The following is a 10936-nucleotide window of genomic DNA, read 5'->3' as shown; positions in this document are numbered from 1 at the left end:
TTTTGGTTTAGTTGTTTTATGTATCCATACCGTTAACGTTTACGGTTTGACCTGATGCAGATACATTCATAAAAATTAACACTTAAATTAAACTGCACGTAACAATCCGCCATATGAAGTCTCCACAACTAGTAATTATACCAATGAATGTTTGTATAAAGTTATACATAGTTGTTTTGAATAGCAACACAAACCATCGGGAGTTCAGAAAAATTATTTTCCCTTGCTTGATGACGATAATTTGCTTCGGTAAAACAGTTTCATCTATTCACATAAGACATTTCTTTAAGGACGCTTTCCTTTTCTTGATAAGAAGTGAAAGAAAAGGAGTACTACTAAGTCTCCGAGGTAACTTCAAACCGGGTTATCCATAAAATCTGACAAAACAAAATCACCACGCTAGTCATTACTGTAGATGTACTAATTAGACCACCGAGGTCCCTAGAATAAAAGTAATGTTCAGAAAGAATTCACCTTAATTAAAAAGCACACAAATAAGATACAATTAGCTAATCATTCTAAAACATACGAGAATACCCCCGCTGATGTAGTTTGCGTTGCCCAGTCTTTAGTTTTCCATGTTGTTTTTTGTGGGAGAATACCCCCTCTGATGTAGTTTGCGTTGCCCAGTCTTTAGTTTTCCATGTTGTTTTTTTGTGGGAAGTTGTTTGTCTTTTCGTTATTAATGGTTTTTTTTTTTAGATATTTAATGGTCAGTGGCAAGTATTCGATGCACATCACGATGCGTTTCGATTTTGTCATGCACAAAGTTAGTAAGAAAGGTCTTATATAAAAACTAGTTAAATTTACAAATTTTATCAATTGACTGATTCAGGTTAATGCATGTATAAGTGTTTAGCATCTTTGATAAACAAATTATATGAATTAAACAGGTGACGAGACAAGATGCCGTTAACGAAATTTCAATGTATTCATTCATACCCACATTGATCCGATAGTATTCAATATTCAATTTTAGGAACCACTCCTAACAGTAAGGTGGTACTAGTAACAGAAAACTGTAACATGGTTGATAAAGGGTACATTTGATTTAAGTAATATGCCACAAATAAGAAGAAACAAATAGAAAAAAGACAAACAAAAGAAAATTTAAACAACACGCCGTTAAGGCTCATTGAAATCAATAATCTAGAAAACAAAACAAATGTATTTATACTAATATTGATCTAAGCATAGAAGAGTTTTCAGAATAGCCTCTCTCTACATTAACCATTTATCACATGTTTGTACTAAAACAGGGGTGAAGATAAAAAGAGGGACATTAAAACTTATATATAAAAAAATAAACTAACAACGTCATAGATAGAAAGAAAAAGACAAACAGAAAAACAGGAGTTCACAAGACACAACATAGAAAACTCAAGACAAAGCAACACGAACCCCACCAAAAACTGGTGGTGATCTTAGGTGCTCTGGAGGGGTAAGCAAATAAATGATTTGATATGATGTTATCATGTTTATCAAAATCTCTTCAACGATTTTTACCCTAAATATTTCATATTCTTCGCCAAAATGTATTGTAAGGTAAGTATAGTACTATTAAAAAAATGAATGATCCCTTTTTTTCTCTTTATGGCAAGTTACGCCAAGTTATATCAATTTTCGGTTGTTGATAAGATGTGGACAAACCTGTATTTGCACTTACGTTTCATCGAAATAAACGTCAAAGAGAGGCGAACGATACTAAAGGGATATTCAAACAAGTCAAAAATGAAAATGGTTAGAATAGAAAAAAAAACCCAGACAAACAGTAGTACAAAAAAAACCCAGACAAACAGTACAAAAAAACCCCAGACAAACAGTAGTACAAAAAAAACCCAGACAAACAGTACAAAAAAACCCAGACAAACAGTAGTACAAAAAAAACCCAGACAAACAGTACAAAAAAACCCAGACAAACAGTAGTACAAAAAAAAAAACCCAGACAAACAGAAGTACAAAAAAACCCCAGACAAACAGTAGTACAAAAAAAAAAAACCCAGACAAACAGTAGTACAAAAAAAAAAACCCAGACAAACAGTAGTACAAAAAAAAAAAACCCAGACAAACAGTAGTACAAAAAAAAAACCCAGACAAACAGTAGTACAAAAAAAACCCAGACAAACAGTAGTACAAAAAAAAACCAGACAAACAGTAGTACAAAAAAAAAAAAAAACCCAGACAAACAGTAGTACAAAAAAAACTCCAGACAAACAGTAGTACAAAAAAAAACCCTAGACAAACAGTAGTACAAAAAAAAACCCAGACAAACAGTAGTACAAAAAAAAAAAAAAAAAAACCCAGACAAACAGTAGTACAAAAGAAAAAACCCCAGACAAACAGTAGTACAAAAAAAAAACCCAAACAAACAGTAGTACAAAAAAAAAACCCCCAGACAAACAGTAGTACAAAAACAAACCCAGACAAACAGTAGTACAAAAAAAACCCCAGACAAACAGTAGTACAAAAAAAACCCAGACAAACAGTAGTACAAAAAAAAAAAAAACCAGACAAACAGTAGTACAAAAAAAAAAACCCAGACAAACAGTAGTACCAAAAAAAAAAAACCCAGACAAACAGTAGTACAAAAAAAACCCCAGACAAACAGTAGTACAAAAAAAAAACCCCAGACAAACAGTAGTACAAAAAAAACCCCAGACAAACAGTAGTACAAAAAAAAACCAGACAAACAGTAGTACAAAAAAAAAAAAACCCAGACAAACAGTAGTACAAAAAAAAAAACCCCCAGACAAACAGTAGTACAAAAAAAACCCCAGACAAACAGTAGTACAAAGAAACCCAGACAAACAATAGTACAAAAAAAAAACCAGACAAACAGTAGTACAAAAACAAACCCAGACAAACAGTAGTACAAAAAAAAACCCAGACAAACAGTAGTACAAAAAAAACCCAGACAAACAGTAGTACAAAAAAAACCGGACAAACAGTAGTACAAAAAAACCCCCCAGACAAACAGTAGTACAAAAAAAAAAACCCCAGACAAACAGTAGTACAAAAAAAAACCCAGACAAACAGTAGTACAAAAAAAACCCAGACAAACAGTAGTACAAAAAAAACCCCAGACAAACAGTAGTACAAAAAAAAAAACCCCCAGACAAACAGTAGTACAAAAAAAACCCCAGACAAACAGTAGTACAAAAAAAACCCCAGACAAACAGTAGTACAAAAAAAACCCCAGACAAACAGTAGTACAAAAAAAACCAGACAAACAGTAGTACAAAAAAAAAAAACCCCAGACAAACAGTAGTACAAAAAAAAAAAAAAAAAACCCAGACAAACAGTAGTACAAAAAAAAACTCCAGACAAACAGTAGTACAAAAAAAACCCTAGGCAAACAGTAGTACAAAAAAAACCCCAGACAAACAGTAGTACAAAGAAAAAAAAAACCCAGACAAACAGTAGTACAAAAAAAAAACCCAGACAAACAGTAGTACAAAAAAAACCCCAGACAAACAGTAGTACAAAAAAAAAACCAGACAAACAGCAGTACAAAAAAAAAAACCCAGACAAACAGTAGTACAAAAAAAACCCAGACAAACAGTAGTACAACAAAAAAAAAAAAAAAAACAGACAAACAGTAGTACAAAAAAAAACCCAGACAAACAGTAGTTAAAAAAAAACCCCCAGACAAACAGTAGTACAAAAAAAAAACCCAGACAAACAGTAGTACAAAAAACAAAAAAACAATACAGAAAGCTAAAGACTGAGCAAAAGTAACCATACCGCAAAAAAACCTTTACCTGAATTATTTGGGATATACATATGCTATTTCATATACTATAGAATCAAAAGAGTGTTTTGTATACCCGTAAAACATAATTATAATATAAAATATTTAAAAAAAAATAATAGAGTGATTGACGGTATCATTTTATACGACACATAGTAAAAATTTATGTGTTTCCAAAAATATAAATTTCCAATTTTAAATAAGGCTGATTACTCTTCCCTGCTATATTTAATAGACTGTGAACTTTCTGTGACAAGGTATTGTATCGCCTATTATTTGTTTCTAAGTATTTGGTATCAATTATATCATTATGTAATAGGCCTCACTTTACATCCTTTGAGTATACTTAAGCTTGCCACGCTATAATATTGTTCAATTTCGGATCAAGGCCATACATATTTTTGTTATCAATGTCGGTGAAAACATAACATGAAATGTATAAATACATATATCAAAGAAACGCGATAAAGATTGTAAAATTATCAAACTTTTAAATACTCAATTAATCAATAAACGATATTTTGTTTAATATTTCACAAAAGCTGTTTTATTTTCATTTCATAATGAGGAACATATTTGATTTAAAGTTTTGATCTGTATTAACCCAAATTTCTATGGAGCCCGAGCTACAATCATATTATGCTTTATTTCAACACTAATAACTTTCTTCTCTGTTTTCCTTCAGAGTTTGTATGGGCTCATATTCCTTGTTTAGATAGCCATCAGATTGCAATATTTATCGGCATAATTCACTACGGTATAGTGTGTAATTTATATAATTGCTATTGTTTCTCCTACAAAATCTATAAAATATTAAGTTGTGCATAATGAATGTTATCTCTTTGATAAAATCCTTGCGACGATTATGCTCTTGTTTCTGGTACACCTTGAACTGTTTTATTATGTCAACAGTCACCTGAAGGATAGTTTACCGACTTTATAACAATGAGATGGTCTGTTATTCATACATGTATATTATCAAATCAATATATTGGGAAATAACGTCATACTAATGTCTAGTATAAGGCACAATGATAGTTAACGATATTTATATTTCTTAAATCGATGACTTGTTTAAGATGGCAAATTGAGGTGAAAACAAAAATTGAGAAAATCTCACACACATCACAATGATAGAACATGCGTGTGTTGACAGGGTTAGGGTCTCCGACAATGCATGAACCCCCCGCCGTGCATATGGACACACAATCCGTAATAGGACACAATCTGTTCAGTCACAGATACGACGACTGGTCTGGTTTTTAAAGATCTTAGACTGCTTAAACATGCCAGTCTTGAATTGAGATACAGACATATCATATTAATAAACCGAAACGTGAAGGTGACCATAGAAGAGAGACGACAGATATGTATTAAACATCGTTTTGCTCATGTAATTTCAAAACCAACGTTCAGTCTAATTCGATAGGTCACAATCAGGGAAAAGCGGACGGGATTGTAGTTTCAATAATTTGAACATATGCTTCGTAATAATAACCTGTTAAACAGATAAATGGTCAACAAACACGCGTTTGCATCCGTACATTTTTTATTTCATTACATCCATTACTGTAAGCTTAGTACCTCTAACCAAACCTTATTTTATATATATTTCTAAAAATTACGAAGGAGATTTACAAGTCTAAGCGTACTAAAATTAATAATAAATAATTTCCTACATACTAAGATATACTTACAGTCTTAGAAACATTTTTTTTTCATTAATTGATATTGGCTTTTGACTTTTATAGGATGCGAATGTTACTCAATCCATTTTTACATCTCAATGTGAACAACTAATGTTTAAAATCAAATTATTAAGTGTCGATTTCAGTTGTTCATCCTCTCTATGAGCAATTTTGGTGTAACAAATATATCTTATAGTAAAGAAAAAAACATGCGGAAGAACAAAATACACGCCGCACGATGAAACAGAGGGTACGTTGTAATCATCAGGTTTGTAATAGTTCCTCGTTCTTGTGTGTGTCAATTTAGAGAACAGATCAATATGTGATGTTTACCTGCTACTGTCGGTAGTATTCTGAAACTAAAAAAAAATATAGAAGGATTTTAAAATTAAGTTATTCTAGTGTAAGTCTTAGCAAGAGATAGTTCATAGATAGAATTAAGTGCCAGTCTTTGTAAGAATCAGGCAATTTAGGTAAAAATTAAAACATGATTAGAAAAAACCCTAGGAGCTAATCATGCTATTTAATACTAACCATCATCTTGAGTTAAAAAGTATTAGTCTTTCGTTTGTGTGTGTCTGGTAATATCAAATAACTTGGTTAGAAAATTGGTTAGAATGATAGCAAATTACAGAGTAATCTTCCCTTATTCGTTAATTTCTAGTGCATTTCAACCAAATGCTATCTTCTATTACCAGAACAAAAAATGGAAATGAATGTTATTTTTGTGCATAACTACATATTATGAACTGAAATCAATGTCAAATAGGGTGTTTTTTTTTTGGTCATGTTTTCACCACTGCCTGATTCTTAGGCAGACTGGCACTTAAATAAAATTAAGATTTATAAACAAGCCCTTATCATGATTATATGAAACAAAATGAAATAAAGTTAAATTATGTTTTTTTTCAGTCATAAAGATTTCAATTATGTTTCCTAAAAAAGCAGGACATTGTCTGTCTATCATACTGTTCTAGTATCAGTGTCCTGTACAGTGTTTTAAGATATGTTATTTCGTTTTTGTTCTTTTGTACCACGTCAAGAGTAGAGCAGTTGTTATCATTCGTTTTTGTTCTTTTGTACCACGTCAAGAGTAGAGCAGTTGTTATCATTCGTTTTTGTTCTTTTGTACTACGTCAAGAGTAGAGCAGTTGTTATCATTCGTTTTTTTTTGTACTACGTCAAGAGTAGAGCAGTTGTTATCATTCGTTTGTTCTTTTGTACCACGTCAAGAGTAGAGCAGTTGTTATCATTCGTTTTTGTTCTTTTGTACCACGTTAAGAGTAGAGCAGTTGTTATCATTCGTTTTTGTTCTTTTGTACCACGTCAAGAGTAGAGCAGTTGTTATCATTCGTTTTTGTTCTTTTGTACCACGTTAAGAGTAGAGCAGTTGTTATCATTCGTTTTTGTTCTTTTGTACTACGTCAAGAGTAGAGCAGTTGTTATCATTCATTTTTTTTGTACTACGTCATGAGTAGAGCAGTTGTTATCATTCGTTTTTGTTCTTTTGTACTACGTCAAGAGTAGAGCAGTTGTTATCATTCGTTTTTGTTCTTTTGTACTACGTCAAGAGTAGAGCAGTTGTTATCATTCGTTTTTGTTCTTTTGTACTACGTCAAGAGTAGAGCAGTTGTTATCATTCGTTTTTGTTCTTTTGTACTACGTCAAGAGTAGAGCAGTTGTTATCATTCGTTTTTGTTTTTTGTACTACGTTAAGAGTAGAGTAGTTGTTATCATTCGTTTTTGTTCTTTTGTACCACGTCAAGAGTAGAGCAGTTGTTATCATTCGTTTTTGTTCTTTTGTACCACGTCAAGAGTAGAGCAGTTGTTATCATTCGTTTTTGTTCTTTTGTACTACGTCAAGAGTAGAGCAGTTGTTATCATTCGTTTTTGTTCTTTTGTACTACGTCAATAGTATAGCAGTTGTTATCATTCGTTTGTTCTTTTGTACCACGTCAAGAGTATAGCAGTTGTTATCATTCGTTTGTTCTTTTGTACCACGTCAAGAGTATAGCAGTTGTTATCATTCGTTTGTTCTTTTGTACCACGTCAAGAGTATAGCAGTTGTTATCATTCGTTTGTTCTTTTGTACCACGTCAAGAGTATAGCAGTTGTTATCATTTGTTTGTTCTTTTGTACCACGTCAAGAGTATAGCAGTTGTTATCATTCGTTTGTTCTTTTGTACCACGTCAAGAGTATAGCAGTTGTTATCATTTGTTTGAGCTTTTGATTTTGCATTTTGATTACGGACCTTCCGCTTTTAATTTTCCGTGGAGTTCGGTATTTTTGTTATTTTACTTTTTTTACCTTGTGTTTCAAGTGTTGAAAGAAAAGGTGTTAAAAAAATATCGAAATGGATAAAAAAACTGACAAAACGAATCCACATGCTAGTTATAAATCTAGATAAACTAGTAAGCAATCGGAGTCCCGAGAATAAAGTTATATTAATAGAGAATTCAGTTAAATAAAAAAATAAGCAAGACAGATGTAATAGGTTTTCTCGTTTGCACTGTTTTACATTTGTCATTTCGGGGCATTTTACAGCTGACTTTGCGGTAAAGGCTTTGTTCATTGTTAAAGGTAGTACGGTGATCTGTAGTTGTTAATCTTTGTCTTATTTGGTCTCTTGTTGCGAGTTGTTTCATTGGCAATCATTCCACATCTTCTTAGTTATATTTCTTTTTTACATGCAGTAACATTTTTTTTCACGGGATGGTTGAATCATAAAGAATATCTGTTTCATAAATAATGACGAATATGTTCGAACTGTCGGAAACACTATACCGACCTCTTTTGCTTGATTAAAACATAACTATTAGCATGTCGAAGTGTCTTATTGTAATGTTTATTTGTGTATTTCTTTGTTCTGAATGTTCTTGCATTTATTTGTGCTGTAGTCCTGTCATGCAATGTTGTCATTTTATGCTACATTTAACATTGCCATAAAAGCGCTAGGTTTGGCAAGCCACAAAACCAGGTTCAACCCACCATATGTTTTTCTTAAATGTCCTGTAACAAATCAGGAAAATGACCATTGTTATATCAAAGTTCGTTTCTGCTGCATTTTAGTGTTGTGTCTGTTGTGCCGTAGCTCTTTTCTTATATTTGATGTATAAAAAATGGAGAAGTGTTCTCTCAGTTTTAGTTTGTAACCTGGATTTTTGTTCTCAATCAATACATGATATTTCAGCGTCTTCAGCCATGCATACACTACCATCCAGGCACATTCACAATACATGATATTTCAGCGTCTTCAGCCATGCATACACTACCATCCAGGCACATCCTCAATACATAATATTTCAACATCGGAAATATACCACCATCTGTACAGTCAGAGATTAGACAAAGGAAGTGTGTTGTAATTAGTTGCTTAAATAATCTTATCTATTCTAAGCAGGGAAAATAATTGTAAACGCAACAAATATGACATTGATGAGGTTGAACTTTGATTCGTTCAACAGAATACTAAAATGCCTCCATTTTTTTGTCCTGCTTATCATATAAGTATCAGCGATTGCAGTAAAATGCGAGTATGATCATCCAAAAGTGGAAACATGTATTACATTTCATCTTTATGTTTGTCTATCTCTGTACCTTATTTAAACCTTCAACCTCTCACTAACCTATGCGTGCATTTTCGTCAAAACATGAGAAAATGATTATACCAAATAACATTGATATAAGTTAAATAAACATATAATTGAAAACTAATCAAAGTAGGAGATTATGCACAACTTCAATGATATAACAATGATACCATGCCTAGCAGGAGACATTTACTATGTTGTTTAATTTACCTTAATGCGTCGATTTATAAAAGTGTAAGTGTTTACAGATTATTACATAGATGGCTACCTAGCATAGTTTCGATTTTAAAGTACAAAGCGTAGAATGATTTAAATAGCTATTGTATTGTAAATACTATATTTGTTGAGTTTCAATAAAAAAGAACATTAATCGATTTAACTGTAACATCGTGTGGTTCGTTTTATCACCGTTCTATCTTTGCCAAAATTCGATTAAGACGTCATATTTTCTTGCTTTCCTCTGAATTTCGTTTTGGTCCTCTACAAAAAGGCGACCACGTCTGATGACGTCACTTAGAAAGAAAACATCTTCTTACAGATGATTCTGCAAATGCGAACGGAAGAACTAAATTTGTCTACATATCATTTAAAATCATTAGAGAAACACATTCTCCCACCATATTTAGTGTATTAGGATATTTATCCATTTTTGAAAGTTAAATTTTATATCTTTAAAAGCCAGTCGAGCCAAAGTTTAAAACAATACGACCTAGAGTGGATAAATATTGTTTCACACTCGAAAAAGTGTAAGAATCTATATGTATATGTAGATAAAGTGATAATGGTTACAAAATGAATCATACGTAGAATCTTTACGTCTCATCTATTTTTCAATTTTCATCCGGAAAATCTATGCATGGGGTAGATATGAACACGAGAAAATGAGAACTGGATATGAATATTGTTTATACGACTTCTATGATCATGTTTCTGTATTGACCTTGAATATTTGATTATGTCATCAGTCTCGACTAGGATATTTTACCTACCGTAACTTTGAGTTGGTCTATAATCTAAGCATAGACAATAGAAAGATTTCTTCATTTAATACATTATTGTGTATATTACGTAAATATATAAGGAACAAGTTATTTGTTTTGTGATTTTAGTTTTCGAATTATAAAGTTGATCGACACTTTAATTAGAGTGTATACAATGTTTTTCACATATTTTCTATTAAGAGTGTGTAATGTAAAATCTGCTGTTATATTTATTATTTCAAAAGACATTTGCATAATCAGATAGTTTTTAATTTAATGCGCCAGATGTGCGTTTCTATAAAAGTCATCAGTGACGCTCAGATAAAAACAGTTAGAAAGCTAATCAAGTACAGAGTTGAAGAGCATTGATGACCAAAATTAGTATTTCGAATAGTTCATACTTTTACAAACGGTAAATATATGAAAATGATCATTGACCATATAATTGATATTCATGTCAACACTAAATTGCTATCTACTGGGCTCAGAGAGAGTGCCAAAAGCTGTGCATGACAAATATAAAAAAGAAGATGTGGTAAAAATGCAAATGAGAGAAGTCTTTACATAGTTATCAAAAGTACCAGGATTATAATTTTATACGCCAGACGCGCGTTTCGTCTACATAAGACTCATCAGTGACGCTCAGATCAAAATAGTTAAAAAGTCAAACAAATACAAAGTTGAAGAGCATTGAGGACCCAAAATTCCCAGAAGTTGTGCCAAATACGGCTAAGGTAATCTACTCCTGGGGTAAGAAAATCCTTAGTTTTTCGAAAAATTCAAAAGTTTTGTAAACAGAAAATTTATAAAAATGACCATATAATTGATATTCATGTCAACACCGAAGTGCTGACTACTGGGCTGGTGATACCCTCGGGGACGAAACGTCCACCAGCAGTGGCATCGACCCAGTGGTGTAAATAGTT

Source organism: Mytilus galloprovincialis, chromosome 10 (genome assembly GCF_965363235.1).
Source record: "Mytilus galloprovincialis chromosome 10, xbMytGall1.hap1.1, whole genome shotgun sequence".
Classification (NCBI taxonomy): domain Eukaryota; kingdom Metazoa; phylum Mollusca; class Bivalvia; order Mytilida; family Mytilidae; genus Mytilus; species Mytilus galloprovincialis.
This window is presented reverse-complemented; position numbering follows the sequence as displayed.